The 27,571-nt window shown below is 36.2% G+C and overlaps 1 pseudogene across 4 annotated transcripts; it reads right to left on the bottom strand.

Annotated features, from left to right (window-relative positions):
- Window positions 1-22,337: 22,337 nt before the first annotated feature.
- Window positions 22,338-25,736, bottom strand: LOC143574816 (protein LATERAL ORGAN BOUNDARIES pseudogene; annotated as a pseudogene). 4 transcript variants are annotated; one of them, XR_013142662.1, is made up of 2 exons: window positions 25,599-25,736; window positions 22,338-23,075 (listed from the first exon to the last, which is right to left on the bottom strand). The product of XR_013142662.1 is annotated as a protein LATERAL ORGAN BOUNDARIES pseudogene, transcript variant X4 (transcript). The 4 variants fall into 4 exon arrangements; XR_013142659.1 differs by having other exon boundaries at window positions 22,338-23,078; window positions 25,595-25,671; XR_013142660.1 differs by having other exon boundaries at window positions 22,338-23,082; window positions 25,599-25,671.
- Between the last annotated feature and the right edge of the window lie 1,835 nt (window positions 25,737-27,571).

The raw sequence follows: 27,571 nt of genomic DNA, 5'->3' as shown, positions 1-27,571 counted from the left end.
GCTATATACCGGATCCTTAAGATAAGTGGCAGATGTGTCACGCATACGGTTTATAACATTTTCATGTTATCTAAGGTTTATAACATTTTCATGTTATCTAAAGTCTCGGCATTTTCATGCGCTCACGTTTGGGACTTTCCCCAGTTTTATCTAAGGTTTAGACATTTTCATGTCTCTCTAATAAAGGCCTTATCGCCAGTAAAAAGGCTTCATCGCCAGTCATAAGGATTTATCGCCCGAACTATCTAACTTTGGTTTGACAGATCGAAGATCGGCCAGATCGCTAAGTGTAAAAATATCACTAAGTTGTGCTTAACTTAGAAAATTCCAAAGGCATGATACGGAAAAGGGTCAACAGCTGGGGACATCATATGTAAGCTTATTAAGTTTATAAATGTTCTCTACAAAGGTACTCTTTACACTTAGTCTTTTTTACATGTTTTGTCTTTCACGACATAATCTTTTGGTTTAGTTTACACCTAGTCTTTTTACATATCTTTGTCTTTCAAAATGTAATCTTTTGGTTCAATTGTGACAATTCACATTTACACAAGATTTAAGGATACATTTTCCTTAAAGATGTTTTGTCTTAATACGTAATAAAGATCCAAAACATATTTTTATAATCTTTAAAGTATTTTCTTCTGAAGTAGGATGAATTCAAGAAATGTGTCTAGGATACGTTATCCTCAAGATAATTAATATTTCATAGATATATCCTAACCAAAACATACTCAGACAAGTTATTCAAAATGAAAAAAAGAACACAATGTTAAAACCAAAAGGTTATGTTGTTATTAACATTGAGTGCAGATGGATAAAAAGACAATGCAAGGCTTCATCTTCAACAAGTGGAAGATCCTTCCACCCAAGCATTACTAGATGTTCAAGAAGTCAAGATAACATGGGTTTCATCTTGAAAAGTCAAGATCCCTCCACCCATATATCCTATTATCCTAAAGCATCCTTGTTAAAAGATAGAAAAGTAAATTGTTCAACAAGCCATTACAAACCAACATCAAAACCACAAACAAACATACTTAAAAAACTGGGCTTAGACCTTGTATTTTCCGCCACTTCATCACCAATCGCGTTCACCGCATCCTTGATCGCCACCTCCACAGCCTGCTCCGCTACCTTCTCCACTCCGTTCGGGCCCGCTTCCTCCATGCTCTCCCCAGTCAACTCCGCCAGCACCTTCTTCCAAGAAGTTACGTTCCAAAAGAGAGTCTCCAACCCAGCAGCCTTAGCCTCCTGAGCCTGGACTTGATGACGGAAAGCTTGAGTTTGTTACTCATGGTGATTGAAGATGAAGAGCAAAGAGAGAAAGAAATTTACGTGGATAATGAATGGGTGAAAAATTCGAGATTCAAAAAATCAACAGATGTAAACCACCTTTTACAACCGTTAAATTTTGGGGACAATTGTTAGGGCTCGGATTTTCAGTATCCTAAGCAAAGGATATGTTTAGGATAACTTCAGGATACAGTATCCTCCCAAGCAACAGGTATCTTTAATATATCGTTATACTAACAGTTCAACCGCCTTTCTTTGGTATTTACCAGGTCATACAACTTCACATGATCTCCTAAAGATTCGGACCACTAAGCAACTGTTATACATGGGACTTTTTGGTATTCTTAAATGCGGTATATTCAGGATAACTTCATGATGCAGTATCCTCCAAACGATAAGAAACGGTCAACAATTAATAAAGCCTTAAAGATTGTAGACGTTGGAGGGAGTTACAACTCGTTTATAACAATGATATGCAAGCCATAACCGCTCCAAGATCATAATCAGGACAATTAATGCTCTTTCTTGCTAGTTATTATCTAGTGATCCTTCTTGTAACTATAAATAGGAGTTGCTTAGATCATATAGGACACACAACTTACACTCTAGCTATAGAATTACTCTGTAAACACGATCTAGAGAAGAAAACTACAAACATTTGTAACCTTTTTCGATTATTAATAAACTGGTGGTGATAGTTTTCACCGCTCGGGGTTTTTTTCTTGTTATCCTCATGATAATGGGTTTTTTCCTCGCAACAAATCCTTGTGTCATTGCATTTACGTTCATTTCTATCAAGTACCTAAACCTCACTTACTAATTTGGTTACAAAATTACACTTGTTGATTTTTACCCAAAACAGTAAGATGCATGGCGGCGAGTGCAAGTGGGGTCATGGTACTGATACTTGCCATAAGTTTGGGAAGGTTCTTAGTGAGGAATGCAGACTTAGATTCAATGCCTGCTATAAGTGTGGGAAGGGAGGGAATTATGCTCATGAATGCTATGCAAAATCCGTGTGTTTCAAGTGTGGCAAGACGGGTCACCTGGCAAGGGAATGTACTGATGCTGAAGCTAGAGGAAGCGGGAAGAAAGATGTTGACAAGACTAGGCCTAAGACCAAAGCCTATATGCTGACCCAGGAACAAGCCAAGCAAATCCTAGAATTTGTGTCAGGTACGTTTATAGTAAATGGTATTATGTGTTATTTGATTCCGTTGCGAATAGAAGTTTTGTAGCTACGTCATTCTGTAAGATAGAAAAAATGGAATGTTGTTGTGTGGCTGAAACTTTTACGGTACAAACTGCTATTGAAACCTCTGTTCAAATAATGAGAATGTTTAAAAACTATAGGATAGAACTAGAGGGGTGTGAGTTCCCTGTTACCCTTTGTGTAACCTTAGAAGGGTTTGATGTGGTTTTGAGAATGGACTGGCTATCAGATTTTGAGGCTCAGATAGTGTGTAAGAGTAAGTTAATAAGTTTGAGGTATTTGGATGGTGGTACAGTGACGGTTTATGATAATAAGGAAAGTTCAGGGCGCGCTTAACATCATTTCGGTGACAAAATCGGATGGTTTTAAAGCGAGGGTGTAGTGCCTACCTGGCATATGTCGTCAAAGCTACGGCTGAGACGACATAATTGAAGGATGTTCCTGTAGTGTGTGACTATCCAGAAGTGTTCCCAGAGGACCTCTCAGGGTTAACACCAGAACAGGAGGTAGAATTCCAGATAGAATTAATACCAGGAGCATAGCCTGTCGCGAAAGAACCTTACTGCATGGCGCCATCCGAGAAGAAATAATTAATGTCTCAACTGCAAGAACTTCTCAATAAAGGTGTTATAAGGCCGAGTGTTTCTTCGTGGGGGTGCACTGGTGTTGTTCGTTAAGAAGAAAAACGAAATTATGAGAATGTGTATAGACTACCGTGAGTTGAATAAGCTTACGGTGAATAATAGATATCCGTTGCCAAGGATTGACGACTTAATGAATCATCTACAAAATGCCAGTTGGTTCTTGTGAATAGAACTTAGATCAGGCTATCATCACTTAAAGGTGAAAGAGGTGGATATTCCTAAGACATCGTTTCGGACGCGGTATGGACACTATGAGTTTCTCGTGATGTTGTTTGGCTTGAAGAATGCTGTGAAAACATTTATGAATATGATGAATAGGGTATGTCGGCCGATGTTAGACTAATCAGTTATCGTTTTCATTACATTTTGATTTATTAAAAGAATGAGTTTGACCATGCTGAATATTTAAGAGAAGTGTTGGAGATTTTGAAGAAAGAGAAACTTTATGTTAAGTTTTTGAAGTGCGCATTCTGGTTACGTGAAGTACAGTTTCTAGATCACATAATCAATCTTGAAGGGATCACCGTGGATCCTGGTAAGATTGAGGCAATAATGAACTGGAAGACTCCTCAAAATCCAACTGAGATAAGCAGTTTCTTAGGGTTGGCCGGCTATTATAGGAGATTCATTCAAGACTTCTTCAAGGTAGCCTCACCGTTAACTGGTATGAATCGAAGGGCTTTAGTATTCAATTGGTGTAAGTATCAAGAAGAAGCCTTCAAGGAATTAAAGAAAAGACTCACGCGAGATCCGATACTCGCTTTACTCGATGGTAATGAGGACTTGGTAGCGTGTACTGATACTTCACATCATGGGTTAGGGTGCGTGTTAATGCAACAGGTAAGGTTCTAGCTTATGCGTCTGGAAAGTTGAAGGTTCACGAAAGCACGTGCTCGACACATGACTTAGAGCTAGCTGTAATAGTACACGCTCTCAAGATATGGAGGCATTACCTGTATGGTACTAAGTGTACGATCTATACAGAACATAAGAGTTTGAAGTATTTCTTCGAGTAGAAAGAACTATATATGAGATAGAGAAGGTGGATAGAACTGATAAAACACTATGATTGTGATATCAAGTACTATCCTGGTAAGGCTAATGTGGTTGCTAATGCACTAAGCCATAAGAACGAAAAGTCAATGCAACAGTAAAGTCTTATAAGTTAATCGTTAATTCATACTTCTTTGGAGAAATCAGCAAGGCTCAGCCATAAGTCCTTAAAGATGAAGGATTAATGAAGAAGGAAAGGATTTTTAGGCAACAAAGTGAGTTGGCAGTTAACACATATGGTGTAAAGACCAGATTTGACCGTATGTGGATTCGACGCCATGGAGATCTTAGAGGCCGAATTCTAGATGAAGCCCATAAGTCTAGGTACTCGATTCATCCAGGATCCACCAAGATTTATCAAGACTTGAAGAGGGACTATTAATGGCCGGGTATGAAGAACGAGGTAGTAGAATATGTCAGTAAGTATTTGACTTGTTTGCAAGTCAAAGCAGAACATCAGAAACCGTATGGAAAGATACAACCTTTAGAGATACCAGAATGGAAATGGGAACATCTCACCATTAATTTCATAACTAAGCTACCCCATACAGCTAAAAACCATGATACCATCTAGGTGATTGTGGATCGTTTAATGAAGAGTGCTCACTTTCTACCTATACGAGAAGCTATCTCATCAAAAATGTTAGCTAAAGTGTTCATAAGAGAGATTGTGACAAAGCATGGGGTGCCGTTATCGATCGTGTTTGATAGAGATACTCGCTTTACTTTAAGAAGTTCCATAAAGCTATGGGAAAAAGCTTGAACATCAATACGACGGATCATCCTCAAACATATGGGCAGTCTAAAAGGACTATCCAAACTCTTGAGGACATGCTACGTGCTTGTGTGCTAGACTTTGGAGGAAGTTGGGATGATCACTTGCATTTAGCAGAATTTTCTTACAGCAATAGCTACCATTCGAGTATTGGCATGCCGTCATTTGAGATGCTATACAATAGATGTTGCGATATGTTGGGGAGAAATTGGCCAAAAAAGAACTTGGAAGTTTAGAAGTCGTGCAAGAAACCTCCTCAAATCTTGATCAGATTAAGGCGAGAATGAAAGCTGCTCAAGATCGTTAGAAGCCATATGCTGATAAGCGGCAACGACCGATTGTGTTTAACGTTGGTGATAGCGTCTTGGAAGGGAATTATCTGCTTCAAAAAGAGAGGAAAGTTGAGTCCGAGCTACATTGGGCCGTTTAAGATCATGGATTGTGTGGCTGAGGTGGCTTATAAGCTCGAGTTACCTGATGAGTTAGAAGGAATCCACACTACCTTTCACATTTCTCACTTGAGAAAATGTCTTGCTGATGACACATTTCTCGTGCCACTAGAAGACATCAAAGTTGATTAGCGGTTAAACTATATTGAGCAACCTATGGAGATAGTGACATAAAAGAGAAGCAGATTCGTTGCAAGGTTATTCCTTTAATTAAGGTATTATGGAAATATCGCAAGGGGTCAGATGCTCTTGGGAAGTTGAAGAAGAGATGCACAAGTTTTACCCGAATTTGTTTAGTGATAGTTAGGTTTCGAGGAAGAAACCTCTTTTAAGGAGGGTAGACTTATAACATCCGATTTTTATCAATAATATAAAGGAATTTATTATAAAGGTGGGGTATAATTTAATTGCTTTAAATAATAAATAATACATTAGTTGGGTTAAGGCTTAGAGATAAAACATGGACTAGGGGATGGTTATCGGCCTAAGGTCCATAGGTTGGACTATATAAGATTCTTAAACCTCCAGAAATCCTAGATCTCTCATTTCCATCATTTTAGCCTACACACTCAAAACACGCACACTCCTTCCAATTCCGGATCCAAGATCCGAAACGAAACCGAATTTTGTTCGTGTCCGATCACCTAAAACAATAAGAAATATATCAAGATCAATTGTTAGTCAAGAATTGATTCAAAGCTGGTTCATAAAAGGTATGTTTTAGTTAAAAGGTTATGTATTTGATGTCGAATTGCCATAAAAATTGGTAGGGTGAAAGATCGGGCTGTAACAAATAGGAAAAATACAAACTTTACTATAAACAAGTTATAGGGTTTGAATCGAGTTAAATGGGTAAGATCCGATCCACGAAAAGGATGGGTAAATGAAGTCGGAATTGCACAAAACTCGTTATGACAGTGAATCGGGATATAAGGAATTGAACAGTAATGAATTTGGTTGAAGGAAACGACTGGAACGGAAAAATGAGCTCAGCTCAAATCGCAACTGACACGATCGCAGACGCAATGAGAAGTAATGCGATTGCGATCCAAGGAGGTATGCGATTGCGATAAGAGAATATGCGATTGTGATTCGGAAAATATGTGATTGCGATTCAGGAGAATTGCGATTGCGATTCGGCTGGGTTGCAATTGCGATCAGCGTAGTTAACTCCAAAAACAAAGTTGATTGGGTTTATTAACTTGGTTAGTATGATTTGGTTAAGATAAGTAGTAGTTAATAAACACTTATAGTTGTTAGACAATTAGTCATGCCCAATGAAGATGGGAGGTACCATAAGATCTGAACGTAACAGGATCCAGGTGAGTTTCTAGCCCTCTTTTCTTTTAAACATGTTGGGGCTATGTGCATACTCGTAAGTGATAAGTTAATACACCTGCTTTAATTAGTAATGTGTATGCTATGTGAATGTTATATGATATGTTTATATATAGTAAATGCATGTATGGTTACGATAGTGTGACAGACCCTTATAATATCTGTGAAGGTTACAAAGTGAGACCCTTATAATATATGTGAAGGTTATAGGGTGAAAGGCCCTTAATATAAGTACGAAAGATTATGTACGCATTAATTAAGTAAATACAAGAAAGTATGAACATAAGTATGTATGCATGTATATATGAGTGAAAGATTAACAGGTTAAATGTGTAACGTGCGTATCCGGATTCATATGTGTAAGAATGCGAATGCATGACAAGTTTCCTGCTAAACTACAAGTCACTCAGCGTAGCTGACTTTTAGTATGCACGCATGCAAATAGGATGAAGCAGCTGGTTTGTTGGGGACACATGATATGGATTGAAGAGGCCGGCATTTAAGGAAGGAAAAGTCATGATGTTTCGTACTATGTTTTAAATGTTAAAGATCAGTTTAAATGTTGGTTAAAGATAAGATTTAAATGTTTATATAACATATGGTTGAAGTTTCAGTATTCCGCAAAAAGTTTTAATTAATTAACTCTAATTTGATAACTGTGTTTATGAGTAAATCTAACGCTAAAGTAGTTCTGTTGGGTTTGGGACCTTACAGCAGATAAATCTATGTCATGGAGGAGTCATAATGAACTGATAACAACTTAAGTTATAATGACATAATATGTTGTTTAATCACAACGCAATTATCAATAAATGTTGTTAAAAATTTATCAGTGGACTCATAAGTTTATTAACTTCATATATATTATATATTGAAGACTTCTGTGATAAAGTCAGCTACAATGTTTTCTCAAACAGTAACATTTCAAGAAGTGTTGTATTAAAATTTCAATATGAAATTAATTATTCGTTTATGAACAAAATGAGGAAACTAAACTTTCGTATCGAATACAATCATGATATGCTTAAGGACCCGATAACTAAAAGTCTATCACCCATTAGTCTTTTGTAAGTGCTTAATAATTAGGACGAGATTACTAATGACATGTATAATTGCGTATCGTACTATGAATGACTAATTATTAATTTTTCTCAATTTTGGTTTTGTATGTCTCTTAATATATTATGCATGCATAATGACATATAGACGAATTAATATACAAATCAAATGAATGATTACTCGGTCAACTGGGAGAATATAAGAATAATATTAATATCTATTTTTATACATGGTCATTATAATCATTTATATAACATTAGATCAAAATACTAATTATACCTTATCATATATTAGTTTGATAATTGTTGCTAAGCTATATTACCTTTAATTAACTAATACAGGGTTCCTCATTGGATGTATATTAAAAAGAGATAAAAATTAATATCATAACCTAATAAAAACACACACATACAATTATGGGTGCCTCCTCTCTCTCCAACCATGTTCCTCTCAAGAACCTTAACCCCATCTTTAACTATACGTCCTAAAGGAGAACTATATCAAGATAACAAACATGTCAACTACATCATACTCTGCTGCTACGGTTACCACCCTTCCGGCTGTAACAGATTCATAGGTTTATTATTATTCATAATGAAGAACTGATGAACAAGTAAGTTTCTATCCGTAGTTCTTTAATGCTTTGTTTATATATTTTTAGACTATGCACAAATTTCACCTCTTATGTCTTTTATTCAAAAGAAAAGTACGTCCATTAAATCATCCGGCCAGGATACAAAAGTTACCTCAAATGAGTGTGGGTTGAACTTAGAAGGATTGAAATAAGATAGATGTTAAAGAATAGGGACTGAAAGTGCAAAACGCATTATTTGATGGCCCCAGTGCAAAAAGAGAGTAAAAAGCCAAAAGAACATAGCCTGGCAATTTACAACTGCACCCCCTTTTCTTCTAAAACACGTCAAAACAGACCTACAAAATCTCTGCTACTTTTACTGTTGCCATATCCTTAAAGCTTTTGCTGCATAATTCATTCATGATTTGACTTCTACATTCATTGTGTCTGTTAATTCTACTCGAAAGAAAAAAGCAACATTGTCCTTTTAGGAATAAATAAATAAAATATACATTTACTATATTTAAAGAAATAAAGTGTGTTAAATTACTTGTCAAAATTTAAATTAAAAAGCTTTCCTTTTCCTTAAAAAATGACCGTTCAACAGTCATTAAGCCGTTAGCAATGTTCGGGAGATCCGGCGTGACCATCCATCAGGAACAAAACTTGTTGGTACCGAGATGGCTTGAGCAGTGTTCCCATCAGTACTGAAGCCACTCCCTCCCCCTTATTTTTTGGGGATGAAACAAAATGAGTGGAATTAAGCTATCTTTATAATTTATAATTTGCAATATAAATACACAAAAAAAAAAAAATCTTGTTGATGTTTTACATAATTCATAAATATTGAATCCAAATTAGATTTTGAATTCAAAATTTTTTACATAATGCTTAAATAGTGAAGTTACTATAACTAGATCAACCTATTCAACATTTCAACCACATTAATATTACACCCTTCTAATAAAATCAGTGTTACTGCTTACTAAAACAGACATTTTGAAGAGCTTGAAACAACAAGAAATTACAAGGACCATCCTAGTCAAATTAAAGGTGTACGCGAATTAATTATAAAAGAATAAATGATAAAACAAAAGCACATGCACGTGCAGTACTTGGTTTAAATTGGATGGTGTCCTTTAGTTAGATGGATGAAACCTACACTGTAACCCTAGCTAAAATTATTGTTTTGAGAATTTCCACAAACCTTCTTCATGCCTGCATGAGTGCATGCGCTGTCCAGCAAAAAGGCAGGTGGGGGTACGGTGGGACCTGAGGGAGTGAGGCGGTTGAAAAAGCTGAAAAATCCTTACATGGGAAGAAATTGAGACATACCTCAATTTGATCTAATTTATGGTTCCAATGAAATCTGATCAGCCTTGTGTACATATGGAAAGCGATGTTGAAATTCACTACGAACATAAGACCATCTAGTGGGGCGTCTTGTCATCCCAACAGTTCGGTACCGGTATTTCTTGAATCTTTGTCTTCGATACCGAACCGAGATTTTCGGTATCGACACAAGCTTTTGGGATAATCGGGATCAAGATTTAGGTGTAACATCTGCCCCGATCCGACCCGACCCAGGTATCCGTTTCTCTGACCCGATCTCTCTCTTTTATGATTTAATATTTATTTATACTTATATTTTACTTTTAATAATAATATATATTTTCCTTCCCGCCTCTTTCTCTCTCTTTCTTTCCGCCGTCCCGTCCCTCTCCTTCTCTCTTTCCGCCTTCTTTTCCCTCTTGTCGCCGTCCCGCCCTTACGCCTTGTTTCCCTCTTTTTCTTCTAACTCTTTGCTTGTCCTTTGTTCCTTCCCGCCTAAGGTTGTCTGCGCAGCTCCACGCGCCAGACCCCTTACAAGGAATCCTGCGTGAAGACCACCTGTTTCAGCGTTACGCGAGACGAACTCTTCTCGCAGCGCGCTAAGAATTGTAATTCTTCTCGCAGCGCGCTAAGAACGGTAGTTCTTCCCGCGACGCGCTAAGGATTTGTAGTTCTTCTCGCAGCGCGCTAAGAATCGTAGTTCATCCTCGACGCGCGAAGAATTATAGTTCTTCCCGCGGCGCGCTAGGAATTTTAGTTCCTCCCGCGGCGCGCTAAAAATGTGATTCTTCCCGCGGCGCGCTTAGAAATGTAGTTCTTTCCGCGACGCGTTAAGGTTGGTTCTGTCTGCCTTCGCGCTCGCGCTCTCTTGACCTTCTGTGTCTGCCTTCGCGCTCGAGCTTTCTCGCGCTAAACCCTTTGAGTTTTTCTTCTGTTTAATCTAGCCGTTTGCTTTTGTGTTGTCTTATCTTTTGTGCTGTTGACCTAATCTGCTTTATGTCTGAAAAGTTACTTTCGCGCAGCATGCGCACCAACCCCATTGGTTGACAGAAAAAGTGACTGACATTATCTTTTGAGATCTGCTTTTTCCATGCTTGACCAGTACCTTTTTCTGATCCGCCCATGCTTTTACTGTTACCTGTCAGCTTTTCCCTTGTCCCCTGCAGCTGCCATATCTTTCCATATCTTTTGCTTTTGTTTTCTTATGCTTTTTGATATCTTTTGCTTTTGGAATCTTTTACTTTTTGGAGATCTTTTCCCCTTTTCTAGGGATTGTGTTCCCTAGGGTTTCCCTATAAATAATAATGTTTTTTTCCTAACACTACACACACAAAGCACTTAATCTCTCCTGTTCTCCTTGCTCTCTCTGCCGCCTCCCTCTCTGCCTCCGTCTTCCTCCCTGTTCTGTCCTGCTTTTCCGGTAATATATATATATTATATATAATAATTTACTTATTAATTATGCTAACTTATAATCAAGACTTAAAGCAAATCATTAAAACAATAATCTTATTTATAGGTTAACTTGTGCTTGTTTAAAGTTGGTTCTTGCTTTATCTTACACCGCATCGTTTATCAAGTGAGTAATCTCGTACCTAATCCCTTTTTGCTTTTAATGTTTTGGGATGTTCATGTGTTCGTACAAACTTAGAGTCTTAAACTTGTTTATGAACTTTAGTCGCGCAGTATCCCATGTGTTGAGGAAGTTTACTTGGCTGTTTATTTGTATGTGTGTATCATTAACCGCTTTGTTCGGCCTATTCCGCAGTTTTCATGGATCCATTAGATGAACACGGGAGACCTATCGTTTACGGTTTTCTTTGTTTACACTTGCACAGATGTTTTCTCGTTTTTGTGCTCAATTGGGAGCACGGATTGAACTATGAACTATGAGCTATGATCTATTTAGGCTTGATCACAATCTGATTACACCCTTGTTAAACACCAGACATACACGTGTTGCGCGCAGATTTATCGTTATCTATTATTATCTATTAAACTTGATTTCTCACCAACACGCAAGTGTTTGACGTTTATTTTAACACATGTTCAGGTTTGCTGTAGCTGTTTTGGAGCTTGTGGACACGTAGGAAGTTTTCTTTATTTTGGACCTAGATTAAAATGTATCAAGACAAGTTTTTGCTGTTCGAATATTATGATTTATAATATATTGATTTATGATGTTTTATGTTATCTGTGTTTACTCTGCGCGTGCGCGAATGAATGTATTTATTAAATATTGACACCCAATAGTGTCACGAGTAATGAAACAATATGTGGCGCCCCGATGTATAATCCGCCTTTGGTCGGGGTGTTACATTAGGTACCGGTACTGGTTGATAACTATTCGATACCGAGCTCATTCCTATGTACGGTTGGTTAAACTAGCGGTTAGGAAGATCATTAATAATAAAAACTAGGTGCCACCCTGATGGAAAACTGTGTGTTGCGATGGTGCAACAACACGAATTTAGTCGGTATAGATTTATGCATCGAAACTAAAATAATAATAATAATAATAAGTTCAGCAACTAAACTTGCGGCGAACAAAAAAAACATGGGTTCCGGCTATGAACCGACGTGAGTTCGGTCTTGTATCGAAGGTGATGACATAAAAAAAGACAACGAAGAACTAAAAAATAATAATAACCAGCACATTGCAGTTGGTAAAGCCTAGATGTTGGTCAAACTCGAGTGGTACTGGTCCCGGGTGTTGAGGCGATTAATCTACGTGAATTCGGTCAGTTTCTGTCACGATCGTTACGGTACTGAAACTAAAACAAATAGTAAAATAAATTAAATTGACTTTCAATCGGTTACCGTTATGTTCGTTACGGTACCAGAATTTAACAAAAATACATTTAAAAAAATTGTTGGACCAATGAATTGGTGTCACTTGGCCCAATGAGGGTCTTGTAGGTCCTCTAGATGGATCTCACAACTTGACTCGGATCAATCCGTGTTGTTGGTTAGCGGAAATCACCAACGACACTCGGATCTTGGATCTTAGTTTTGGTTATGTAAAATATAGAAAAAGAGAGAAGTGGGTGAGAGAAAACTTTATTTCCCAAAAAGTTGTGTTGATAGAGAGTTGTTGTGGAGAAATGGGTTAAGTGGCCTTTATATAGGGTTCCCATTTCTCCAAAGTTTACACAATAAACTTACAAAATAAACGTACACAGTACGTAATGCACCGACTAAAAGCAAACTAGAACGACATACACAATCTTAATAACAGTATAGAATATTGGCCGTACAATCTCCCTCTAGGATTGAGTATGTCAAGGAACCTTCGTCAAGTTCTTTGCTTCTTCTTTATTTCTTGAACTTAGTACTTGTCTTGATCCAGTAGCTTGAACGAGATTGGATCTTGAACAGTTCTTTATTTTCCAGTCTTGTAGACTTGAACTTCAATCTTATTTTTTGGGAATGATCGGCAACAGCAAATTTAGAAACATCAGATGCGGGAGGCTCGACATCTAATTTTCTCTGTTGACTTTCTTGTGCAGATTGGTTTCTTTCCTTGTCTTCAAATAAAGTCAGTTCATTTTTAGATTCAATCACCAACTTTCACGTTCTCGTTTTCTTTTAAGTGCTTCAGCATTTGCAACTCTAAGCAGACTTGATCTTGATCCACCTGTCCATGTACAACTGCACAAAAGCTAAAACGAATAAGATTCGTTCACAGACCCTCTCGAGGGTCAAGAAGAAATCGTTCATAGGCCCTCCCAATTTCAGTCCCTCAACTTGTAAATGATTTGTTTAAGTCCCAGATTTCCAATGAACTTTGCATGAACGACCTTGACAACAAAACACATGATTTTGAATGAAACAAAGTTTAACAAAATATGTATGAACATAATAAAAACTTAAAATCTTTTTGGCATTTTCATATATTTTAAAATTACGAAAATATATACATAATTTATAAAGTTGAAACATAAAATAAAACAAAAGAAATTAAAACAATAAAAGATAGGAGTAAAGATGAAATTAGTATTATATATCAATAATATTTACAAAAGAGTTTACTAAATTATTTTAGTGAGAAAGATCACGACATGGAATCACATTATCTGTTAACGTTCTAGATCACACTTCTATTTGGACATTATTATGCCAAGAACCCAAAGTCAATTGTAGATATAATTTGTCCACTTTAAACTTAACAAGTATTTGGATGCCAACATGATACGTTAAGGTACAATTAGGCACGATGCTTATGTGGTTCCCACTTAGTCAGACATGTTACTGATTCCATCATACCTCGGGCTTACTTTGTGTTAACATATCACCTCAACTTGACTTAAACCTTTCTTATTTGATCACAGTACACTTATTAACATACTTGGCACTTTATTTTTGTACACTTGACTTGAACTAGAAAAATTAAAATAAAGCAGAAGTTCAGGGCCTTAATAATCAGGTCGGATAATACCATATTATCGCGCAGAGAAAGTCCAAGGCTTGAACAAAAGAAAGAAAATAAAACAAAGCAGAAGATTCAGGGCCTTAACAATCAGATCTTGTATAACTACAAACGCAGAAAGTCCAAGGCTTGAATCAAAAATAAATGAAGAAATAAAGCAGAAGTTAAAAATCCCTAGACTGACTCTTTTTCTTGACTCTTTTCTTGATTTTTCTGAGTTTTCTGACTCCTTTTGTTTTTCTTTTCTTGACTCAATAATATTTAAAAATGACATGGATTTTCATAAGACAATTGTGATCAGGTGAAGAGAGACTTGGGTATGACATGTTTAATTACATTTGAACCTTCCTTGATATGAATTCAACGGAATCATGCAACCACTTCATAAACGTACAACCAATAGCATAGGCGAGTGTTTAAGTTTATATCACCTGATATTTACTCATTTATCAAGCCTATCTACACATCAAGCAATGATCTTGTTGGCTTTTGATCTACTCTTTTCATGTGCTAGAATCGTTAGCGATAATTTCTTATCATTTTCCAAGGGTTGGATCAATTTCTCAAAATTTGAAAATGTTAATTAGCCGACTCCCTCTAAGCAGGAGTTCCCTCTAAATGGACAATTCCTTTTAGATTTTCTTAAAAATAATATAAAATCTTTTTGGTAAGTCAAATGACTCATTTTAATTTTTTTTTTTAATAAATTTAAAATCTTTTTGGTGAGTTAAAGTTAACTCAATTTTCTCACTCTAAAATTGTGACATATTTTAAAAATATTAACAATTTTAAAACAAAAAGGATAGATAGGTTGTTTTAATCAAAATTGATCATGCCAATCTATTCGAACCGAAATTCAAATCGAGCATGATTGATTGTTTTAGTGAAAAGGTCAGCAAAGCTGTTGTCAGATGGACTATCTTAAGCATGCATTATCACATTGTATAACAAAGTTGAAGAGATTCAAATCGAGACCCAACAGCTGATGCTGGATCCATTACTTTAGAGAAGCAGTTGGACGAGGCTAGTTTGAGAAACGCTCGATAAGTTGTTGTTGAACCATTTAAGCAAGGCTTCCCTTCCATGAAGTTTGTCCTCCCATGTCGCTTATGAAAGACTCGAACACCCCATCGAATGGTTTAGCATCAAATAGCAAGGGTTCGTCTCCCATTATATGCCGGGTGCAATCACTATCTAGGTACCTAATACTATTGATAGTCCTCCTTGATTGACTTTGCATGCACTAAGCGTTTAAATAGACATGGGTTTCCGGGACACTTTGTCTCGGGAAGGTCAACTGTAAACCGACCAAATTTAATTTTATTTCCTGAAAACCATTTATTTCTTGTTGGAGCCTCACTTGATGAAAAGCAGTCCTTAGGAATCTAAGCAAAAACTTGTTCCTTGGTTTTGGCAATTTTGGACTTTTCTTTTCTTGATTTTGAAACTGTTTTTGGTGAATCTTCAGACTTTATAGGCTTAGGATCCTTTTTGATTTTATCCTTTTTGGATTTCCAAGAAGGTATCTTTTTGTGTTTTACTTTATTTACTTTGGAACTCACATCCATTTCAGTGGGTTCACTATCAGCTTGATCAGTCATTGAATCAGGGCTACTGAAAGCTCCTTTTGGGGACTGACTAAGTCGCCTTTGAATATCATGATGTTGCTTGAACCAGTGCTTGCAATGTCTTGCAAGGTGAGACGAGTGACCACACACAAAACAACACCTTTTCCTAGGAGTGCCAAAGAACTCATCTGAACTATAATGTGATTGGTGTGGTGGGAAAGATGATCCCTGGAAAGGAACATAATTATAAAACGCATTTGTGTAATATGGATCAACAAAATTTTGTTGATAATGACCTTGGATTAAAAAAAGCGTGAGGCGAACAAAAGCGAAGAGGTCCTCAGCCGAGGCGAAAAGCGAAAAGCGCAAAAGCGAACGCGTTTTGAACACGAAGCGACCATATTTTAAAAAATATTTAATTATTTATAAGCCATATATATTATATACAAACCATATTATAATATATATTAAACGTCTAAAACATCAACATATATATATATCCCAAAATTTCAAAAGTAGCATAGAACAATTTTTCGAGTACCACATTAATCGTTCAAAATATAAAGTAGCATAAAAACAAGTTTTCGTGTACCAAATTACTCGAAAGTGTTTCAAAAGAAAACAACTTAAAAGTGTTTCAGCTTTTAAAAGTTTATTGTGAAATGTGAAAAGTCTAGAAATGGCTAATTATAAAGGTTGGGTTGAAAATGGGCTAACTGGTCGCCTTTTGTACATAAAGCCTTTGCCTCCTCGCTTTTTCGCTTCACACAAAAGCGCAAAAAGCGTTCGCTTTTTGCACAAGCTTCGCCTTGGGTAGGTAAAAGCGTTGAGGTGCTCGCCTTGGGTCGCTTCTCGCCTTACCTCGCCTTAAGCGTGCTTTTTCAAACCAAGATAATGACCATAGTAGTTGTTATCACAGAAGTTGTATGACTGAGGATCTCTTAATTGATTAGTTGTTTGAGAAAATGATTGTTTATTTGGCGAAACATATTTACACGAAGTATTTGTCTTTTCATTTTCAAAAAATTTGCTTTTACTTGAATTATCCTCAATCTCACAATAGCCCTGCTTGCGGTGTGCGCATATAATGCATATATGCGTGGGCCCTTGGGTGGGGAAAAGTGAAATTGCACTAATTTTGACGTTATTTTACTAATTTCATGAAAATAGCGTTAAAAATGACGGAAGGTTAATCAGGCATCATGTGGTGCCGTTGATAGCCGAAAGACAATAGTACATGCATCAATCGCCTTGGGTCTCGATGGTTGAGTGTTATGTGCCTTATGTCCAAGGCTTGATGCAAAACCACTATCGAGCCGGGGGTCTCACTGGAAGCAGCCTCTCTATTCCTATGGGGTAGAGGTAAGGCTGTCTACATCTTACCCTCCTCAGACCCTACCATAGCTTTGCTATCGGTGGGATTTACTAAGTATGATGATGATGATATCCTCAGTCTCACAACTTGATGATGAACAACTTGATATGTTCACCTCAACAGGCCTACTTTTGTTAACACACTTTTCAAGTTTCATTACAAACGGTTTCATAATCACAACTGGTGTCTGTTTCCATCGACCCACTTTCTTCAACACAATCTGCTGAACAAGATGAATCACCACTTGAATCAATAGTTACAGGTATTGGAGCAGTTGCTTCAGAAGCTGGAGGAAAAAATGTTACTGGTTTTGGTACATGACCAATTCCATATACCATCTCTTCCTCGGGAGAAGTATTATAGCTAAAATGGGACAGGCTGGTGTAATTATCATTTAACGGAGGTGGAACTGTAGTGTAGTTATAGCCTAGCCCAACCTTAACTTTAACTTCTCTGGGCTCCAATAATATCGTCCAACTGTTGTGATGATGTCTCAAATCTCTGTTATCTTTTCATGCTTCTTATTTACAGAAATTTCATTTTTCAAGTCACTAATTTCATCTTTTAATTTATAAACTATGTTTTTATAGTAAATTACTTCATGATCTTATTGAAAAATTTTAAGTTTTAGATTTGCCACATCATCACGATGAGTCTCAATTTTTTTAATGTAAATCTTGTCGGCTTTTACATACTCAGTATTCAACTCACGAAGTTTTGAATTTTCTTTCAAGACTTCATTTTGATGGTGTCTATAATATGTAACCTTGTTAATGCAAGCCTGCGTGCATAAGTTGTGGTTTACCTCATCGCAAGGTGATGTGTCGGGAATAATAGGACATGCATGACTGCTTTCACCTGTAGCACTTGTCCCAACTTTATTACTTGTCTCAAGTTTATTTTCTTTAGACTGATTGTTCATTTGGAGCTTATCTTCCATTATTTCAAAAGACTTTATGGTAGAAGCCAACTCTAAGAGTGTCATGGTATACAGGTTTGTGGTTCTTTTGATGGTAACCACATTGATGCTCCATGTGTAAGGTAGTGAATTCAACAACTTCATGTTAATCTCAAACAAACCATTGATGATACCGACACTTCTCATTTTGTTGAAGAGTGAACTCCTTTAATATGTGTAAACATGTCGAATTCTCTTTTTAATATTTCCTTTCGGCTTTCTCCCATATTCAGATTTCCTCCAAGATTAGGTTCGTAAGACATTTTTTTTGTTTTGTTTTATTTTTTTTAACTCGAATAGATTTTTTTTTGCTACACTACCGAGTTGCTACAGTGCCGAGCTCTACAGTGTTTCGCATGAGTCTCTACAGTGTTTCGCATGAGTTGCTACAGTACCCGATGCGAAGCGATTGCTACAGTACCCGTGCGATGCGAAACGATTGCTGCAGTACCCCCGTGCTAAGCGATTGCTACAGTCCCCCCCCCCCCCCCGCGATTGTTACAGTACCTCGAAAGCGACTGCTACAGTACCCGATGCGATTTTTTTTTCATGATATAACACCTAAACTTCCAAAAAGTCAAAAAGACTTTAGTCTAAAAATCAATAAATCGCCCTAGATCTGAGTTTTTAAGCCGAATATGAGTTTAGACACATAAAACCTAAAACACTAAAAACTTAGATTTGGTGATTCTCGTGTGTTTCTGAGGTGTAAGGGACTCCAAAAGAGATGAGTAACACGAAATCAACCTCAAATCTAACAAAAACTAAGATCAAAATCCGAAAAGTTTGACCCAAAAACCACAAAAAGTCGAGCCGAAAGCTCTGATACTACTTGTAGGTCCTCTAGATGGATCTCACAACTTGACTCGGATCAATCCGTGTTGTTGGTTAGCGGAAATCACCAACGACACTCGGATCTCGGATCTTAGTTTTGGTTATGTAAAAGATAGAAAAAGAGAGAAGTGAGTGAGGGAAAACTTTATTTCCCAAAAAGTTGTCTTGAATGAGAGTTGTTGTGAAGAAATGGGTTAAGTGGCCTTTATATAGGGTCCTCATTTCTCCAAAGTTAACACAATAAACTTACAAAATAAACGTACCGAGTACGTAATGCACCGACTAAAAGCAAACTAGAACGACATACACAATCCTAACAACAGTATAGAATATTGGCCCTACTGGTCTTGTGGCACCAACATTAATTTAAAATAGCGGATTATTTAATACTAGCTTTTTAATATTTAAAATTATTAATGGTTTTTTTTCTTTCTAATTTTAGTTTTTCATTTGTATTGTTTTTTGATTAACTGAAAAATAACCATATTTGTTAAATGGAGGTAGTTGTGGGTTAAAGAGTTTCAAGGGTTTGTATGTATATAGGCAAAAGTACACTGAATCTACTTCATAAGGTTGGAGTAAAGAAAAACCAATAGAGGAAAACAAACACCAACATACGAAACAAGGAAAACGATATTTGAATACAAAACTCAAATCACTTGAAGCTTAAGTACGAAACCATGGCGACTTTGCACGTATTATATAAGTAGGTGCTAAAAAAACTCTCCAACTCTATATAACTTTGTCCTAATCTTTCTTCTCATAGTCGCTTATGATGGACGCATATGTAAATTAAGTTTGCACGGTTGCCATTTAATTAGAGTTGATCTCTACAAATTACCATTCACAAATTTCCTTCTTATCTGGGTTCATCTTACATGATCTCTTTATAGGTATACTCAACACATGACCATTTTCATACTGTTGATACATCTTCTTCTACCATTCTTTAAAAAATCTATACCCTTATAGTCTCACTAAATTCTAAAAAATGGAGCCTATATCTCTTTGGCTATGAGCCATTTAAGACACAATATATATTGCTTAAACTTTTGGAGATGGAGCAACTCTTACAACCACATATGCATACATGTGCATGGCTGTAATATATCATAAAACCATATATAAAAATAGTTTCTTAAGAAAGAAACATTTGTTAATTTCTCAACTCAAAAAAATAATAAGCTAGGTAGCATATGTGCAAGTGAACGAATCACGATAGCGGGCAAACCACGAACAAAGAACCACTTTCTAGAATATTGTTTGGTCTTGGCTACAAATGCAGGTACTGTGTTTTTTTTAACGAGAAATGTTACCTCTAATATGACTCACTCCTAAACTACAACAATTCCCAAGATTGAACCCAATATCATGTTGGCTAGTCTTACAATGGTTACAAACTTTTGACCTCTAAAATATTGACATTGTGTTGAAGTTCTCTCCTCATGGATCAATAAATAATAGACTTGTTTATGCTACCAGAATATCATATTCAATCTTGAAGCAGTTTGATGCGTATCTTCGATATTCATATATACCATCGTGTAAGGAGATATCCCTAAATAAGAATTTGAGATTTACTTGAATCCAGTTATCATTATTTACCGTTCTAAACCCTTTTGAATGCAAACATAAAATCAATATATCTTTCGACAAATCGTGAAAGTTATTTATATGAAGTATGAATTTGGGTTTTTATTTTTCAATATCGTGAAACCAATCTTAAACAAAAGATGTATAAGTTGAGAGAGAATTTTATGTTTTTAGTTCATTTATCTTGTAGCAACTATCAACGGCCTAATTAAGCAAATATAATCTCATATGAGAATCAGAATATGGACTTTTCCTCTTTGGTGCATGCTTTTATACATCGGATATTTGCTGACTTTTCTGGCATTTCTGTTACAAAAAAAAATTGCTTTCATGGGAACTTTAGCAACCATTGGCCTAATTATTAATCGATTATAAAATAATAAAGTCCGAGTTAAAGGAGAAGGTGGTGCAAACAGAACAACACCGATGAAGCTTAAAAGTGAGAATATTTACTAGTTAGTGGCTAATGGGGGACTCAGTCGTAGACCCTCTACTTCAAGCGAATCCTTCTTTAATTAATCTTATAGTTATAAGGTTTTTTTTTAATTTATTTTCTTTAGTACGTTTTTTTTAACAAGTTTCATCTTTTTTAGTTTAGTTTTGCATTTTTCAAAATAATTTGAGAATTATATATATGGTATATACATTATAGTAGGTTTTATTCACTGTATTACAAGGGTTGTTTTACATTATTCGTTTTTAATATTTATATATGTATATTTGGATTTTAATTTTATATATTGTAAGAAAGTAAATAATTAAATACCTTTTTATTTTTAAATTGGATATTAAATTTTAGTATATTTCTATTTTATAGGATTTTCATATCAAATAATTTGTAAGATTAATTTTTAATTTAATGAGATGTTATAACCCGTTTAAGAGCTATCTGGTTATGGTAAGACCAATACCCATTAATTTGGGTTAAATTAATGGGAGGCCTTCATTTAAAAATCAAGCAATCTGCTGGCTTCCATAAAAGGGGAGCGACCACATCGCGACACGTAAAATTTTAGGTGTTTCGTTTATATATATATATTATAGATAAGCATCCACTAGATTCTTATTTAATTTCATGATTAATGATTCCGTTGTGTACAACTTTTTTTAATGACGTTTTAACTAGTCAGTAAGCCATTAGGCATACCAATTATCGATACCTGAGCTTGAGTCTTGTTATAGATCAATTTCAACCACCAAGTTCGACGCTCCAAACATCAGGAGGAAACCCTCAAGGGAAAAATTCTGACCACATATCATACCATTGGCCTTACGGCTCCGTTTTGTACAACGATCCACGTTAATAACAAAACATATGATTAATAAAAATTTTAACATGGCTATGTTCATTACAACCTTCAAACTTGAAATATTAGATATTATTATTTTTAATTATTTTAATGAATGGTATATATTATATAACCTGCGAATAATTATATATGTTGATAGAAAAGAAACTATACGTACCAAAAATTGAGTTGTTAGAACGTGACAACGTACATATATGCATGAGTGTTTATGTAATTATGTGTATAATAATATGTGCACCTATAATATTATATATGATTGTACACACACACATTGTATAAAAGTAATTTTGATCTGAAATGATATCTTTCGATAATATGCAACTTAAAGCCCTTAAAAACCCTAAACTATTGATGAAACAGAAAAACCAATTCCACACAAGAAAGTTGCTAGCATTATAAAAAAAGGATCCCAATGTTCAATCTTAAGACCACCGAAAGTAGTAATATATAAATAATTATGATGATTATGGGGAGGAGTAGGGATTGGTGGTCTAGCTAAATGACTCGCATGTGATAATACACACACACACACACATATCATAGCTTAGCCAGCCATAGAGTTCAGCTAGTAAACCACATTGTCTCAAATATAAATAGTAAATATGTTGTTGAATACATACCCAAAATATGGTTTATAATTACCTGCTTCTGGCTTTCAGATGTGAAAGAAGAATTTCACATGTTACCTTGTCCTCCACCACCTAAATTTCCACCTGAACCAGATGGGTTCCATTGATGATTATTAGCATAAGGGTATGGATATGGAGTTGGTGGTGATTGGTAGAATCCATCACCACCACCACCATCAACATCTCCAAACCTCCTAGCAGAATAATGATGACCCATGGATCTTTGTGGTGGTGTAATTGGTTGAATTGAACTCAAATGAGGCAAGCCAGTAGGAACCTCATTATAATATCTGATCAAATCAGCATTGGCAGCATCAAGCTCCTTTTGAAGCCTATCAACCTGCCTTTGAAGAAAAGAGATGGCTCCAACACACCCATAAACAGGATCCCTAACGCGAGCCTCGGCTTCATATGCAAGTGAATTCACTGCATCTTCTCTTTGGTGAGGCAGGATGTCATTGAGAAGCTTGGTGACATTGCTGGCACCAAATATTTTGTGAACATTTGCGAATTTCTGCGGCTCCTCGGGCGGGAAGTAGGGTGCAAATATGCAGCCAGGCATGCACTTTCTCCTCAAGAACTTGCAAGCAGCACACGGAGAGTTGTAAGAGCTTGATGAAGACATTATCCCTCTCTTCTCCTTTTTCTTCTGACTGCAAATCAAGTTATTAAAGAATATATGCTGAATACGTATTTTGTTATGCAGTAAAATAGGGAGTGTGTAAATTGTCGTTCAAATAACTATTTATTTTATTATGCGTATACAATTGCAATGTTATCCGATATTGTGTTACTGTTAGAATATATTAGCGTTTGCTGTAATAAGGTTTTGACCCATTAAATTAATCCATCAAAATTAGGGTTTTGTTTTTCGTCTAATATTTATGCTAGCTACTTGTAGATTGTAATGGTTCTTAAACAATGTAATAAGGTTGGAATGCCTTCGGGCTCCTCGGGCTCAGGATTTTCTAACGGCCATCCCCATTGAAGGATTAGGCCAACGTATGTCGGGTTTGGAGTATCGGGCTATCCTTAAGTACCGGTTAATGATCCCTATGTTCCCGACGAATGAACCTTGCCCAATTTGTCGTAAGGTCTGTTTGGATTCTTTTGGTGACCATGCGGTGCATTGCAAAGAATTGTCTGGCTTTAAATACAAACATGATCTGGTTAGGGATGTTCTGTGTGATGTTCTTAAACGGGCAGGGATTTCTGCTAAAAAGGAGGCCCCTGTTAACTTTCTCACGGATCCTATTGAAGGGAGGTCTACTTTACGACCAGCTGATATTCTTGTGTTCGGGTGGGCAGGGGGGAAACACGCCTGTGTGGATCTTACAGGAGTGTCTCCTTTATTGGGCTCAGGGACCGTGGGTTTGTTGTGGGTCTGGCTGCGTTGAAGGCTGAATCGGGCAAAGTTGTTAAACACGAGAAAGCTTGTTTAGATAATCAACATGTATTTCTACCATTTGCCTTTGATACATTTGGTTTTTTGGCTCCAGAGGCTGTGAAATTTTTGAGTAGGGTTCAGCGCGTCGTACACGAAACCTCTTCAGCTTCTAGGTCCCAAAGCTTCGTTTTTAACAGGATTGGCTTTGCTGTTCAAAAGGGGGTTGCGGCGCAGCTTGTTGCCCGTTTGCCTGCCACTTTATTGTAATCGTTTTATAGTAAATTATATAAAACTTCGATTGTGAATTAAGTTTGATGCTCTTACTTATAGTACTTCCGTTTTTCCTAGTAGGTTCGTACCCTGACTTTTGAGATTCAAATAAGTTTAAACTTTAAGAATAAAACCTATTTTTCTTATAGATAATAGTAGTTTTACATTAAATCAATCAAGAATATTTTGTGTAGCCTACTACTATACGCAGCTGCCGATGAGGTCCAGCCCAGCTGGTCGGAGGTGGGGGGGATAACTCGCTTGCGAGGGTCCCGCCCGGGTGGTGGCCTAGGTTCGAGTCTCTGCGGAGGCAAAAAAATACCATTTTAGGTTGAAAGGTCCCTCTCTCTGGGAGATTCGAACCCGGATCCTTTAGGTGTTAGGGGGTGTGCATTGCCAGTAAGCCAAACTGTTCAAAAAAAAAAAAAAATACGCAGCTGGTTTTTAAATCATAAGTAGACTCTTTAGTATCAATATTTGTCATATCAATAATTTGGAGTTATATTCTGAGAGTGGTTTCATATAGACACAGAACAGCTTAAGTTAATCATTAAATGCTCAATGAAGGATGGCCTTGATCGATTAATAGTGTGTTGTGTACGTGTTTGCGTGCACACATGTATGAGAATTTGAATAATCAGTAGATTGGATTGCTTGCAGGATATGTTTGCTTCCAGGAGACACAGAACTGATGAATCAAAGCTTTCTACAACAGTTATTTACAGAATTTCCCTAATCAAAAGCCCCAATCTCTCTCTCTCTCTCTCTCCACTTCTGACCTATATACGAACATGCATACTTAAAAGCTGCTCAAATCCACATGTAATAGTTGTTCAGATTTTGATTGGTTGAACTAACATTACTATGATAAGCCATCAGAGTAATCTAAACACCTCTCTCTCTCTCTCTCTCACAGATTGGAATTTGTTTTAGACATGAGATCTGAGACATTTGTCAAATTATTCAGCATAATGTTTCATTGTATTAACTAATAGTATTATACTCACAGAATTAAACAAGAGAAAACCCTAGCATCAGATCACACACTTCCAAACTTTGCAAGTAAAGTAAAGACAGAAAAGAGAATTATTACCCAAAAGGAAACAAAACATAAGGAGCTTGATGTGATTATAGGTCTATTGAATTATTAGCCAACTATGTCACTTTCATCTTAAGATTCACAAAAGATCAAAAAGATTGATCAAGCATTTTTTTTTCTTTCTTTTGTGTTCAAAAAGATAGCTCTTTTGCTTGATCATTGGTTACAAAAGTCGCTAGACAGTGCCAAGTCGGTGGAGTTACAAGTACTCGGTCTAGTCGCGAAGTAATCTGGAATTACTCGCGGAGTACTTATGGACCGATTAGTTGTTGAGTACTCGGCGCCTATAGTCGACTTTTGGTTTATTTTCAATTCAAGATAAGAAAAAGAGCTTTATAAAAAGAAACTTCAACCTCAATAAAGAAACATCTAGGAAACCCTGATTAATTTGAGGGGGGAGAGAAGAGACAGACCTGCAAATTGATGAGTAGCTTCTGTAGCTTGCAAAAGGTAAAAGAGATGAGAGAGAGGGGGGGGGGGGGAGAGAGAGAGGAGGAGGGGAAACAAAGGGTATTTAGTGGATGGAAGAAGGGAATGAAGCCAAAAGAACAAAGGTAATAAATCTAAAATACAAGAGGTACGTTTCAAAATATTAAAAAAGATATGACTTGACACGCTATCTAAAATAAATTGTTTGATATTATTATGATAATATGCATAACCTTTGGCCATAGAGATGTCACCAAATTCTTTTCCTGCTGACTAGTACACTACACTCCTTGGATTTGCTCTTCAACATGCACAAGACCACAACTTGCAATAGTATTAAATATTCTGATTTTAGTCCAAACATTGTTTGGTATCATGGTAAAGAGACTGTAGTTTGGAAGAATAAACAATCCTGGAACAGAATTATTGTGGCTCAGTACTGTAATAATGTAAAAAAGCTAATCGCTTCTTTATATTTTATTTTCATTTCCGGTTGCAATTCCTTTTATACAGCATGCAATAGTTGTGTCTAATCTTCTTTGTGGGCTATTCTTGCTATTTTATGATACTATCTATCTCAATGTTATAAAAAAACCGGTATAAAGCTGTACGTATCAGGTCGGGCTCGAAAAAGGTACAATCGATAATACTGACCCGTTTAAAATAGTTTTTAAAATATAACTTCAACTCAAGTAATAATCCAAAACAACATAACTCAATAATCAAAAATCAATTTCCAACATTTTTTTAAATAAAAGTCTAATATGAAGGTTTATGGCACTTAAGTGTTGAATGCATCAACTTCACAATCGCTTAAAGATGAAATTCATTATCATCACCATCCTCATCAACAATAACATAACCAGTTTTGTTTCCTATAATATAAAATAAGAGGTTTTAGTTATCAATATGATCATATATTAAAATTGAAAAGCCGCTAGGTTAAAATAGGGAGGGAAAAATTAAAACTCAAAATTGACTATGGGTATAAACAGGTTCATCACTGGTAGCACCGAATTTTCTAGCGGTTCGAATACTATACCGACAACCTAATTAGACAGGGCTCTATCATACCGGTGATGTCTCCAATAGCTGGTAACAGATTAGTGTCTCATTTGAATGCATAATTAATCCCCACTTGTGGCTTAGAGGTAAGAAGGCTTGGGTTTTTCAATGGAGACCCAAGTTTGATCCCCACTTGTGTCAGTTTTGGTGGATTATGGCAATGAAGAATTTGAGCTAGGCCTTGTGAGGTTATTTAATTTGAATCCCATTCATCCCACATTGTCTTATGCCAGAGAGTTATGCTCTTGTGGTGGTACAATGACTGTTAAGTTGTAACCGATGGCATGGTTTCCCGAGGAAACGGTCAAACCAAACTTTAAAGGCAACGTAGGTCCAGCTAAAATAATATAGTCTAGCTAGATTAAGGCAAAAGTATTTTTTAAATTTAAAAAATACAGTGACTTAACACACAACTGTTTAAAAAAAATTGAATGCATAGTTAAAGGAACTTTGTAGGTATGTCAAATATAATTATTTAGAGTAATAGAAAATGACTTTTTAAGTGTTGCAAGAATAATCTATATTTGAGAGCGACATTTTTGACCTCTAGTTAATTTGTGATCCACAAATCAAAAATCTTACATTATAGCATCAATTCTTGCGAATAAAAAATCCGCATAAGACCATTCAACACTCCTCTAAATTTGTTTATTATTACCATTTCTATTAACATGCGTTTTGCCTAAACGAGCAACTCGCCAGATAAAATCTAAACTGTGAGTTTCCTGATTGGCAATTCATCGGGAACAAACTGAATTTAACAATATTTTGGTACGGCCATCTTTGACTTTTACAATCTGAGTATGAGTTGAATTATATGATTTTATAAGTATAAAACCTATAAGGCTATACCAGCACTAATAGCTTTATTCTAGTTCTAGTAATTAACTAA

The sequence above is a fragment of the Bidens hawaiensis genome, unplaced genomic scaffold (genome assembly GCF_021521415.1).
Source record: "Bidens hawaiensis isolate Kalapana, Puna unplaced genomic scaffold, B.hawaiensis_p1.1 tig00027113_1, whole genome shotgun sequence".
NCBI lineage: Eukaryota > Viridiplantae > Streptophyta > Magnoliopsida > Asterales > Asteraceae > Bidens > Bidens hawaiensis.
Note: the sequence above shows the minus strand (reverse complement) of the source record. Positions and strands in the feature narration are given on the sequence as shown.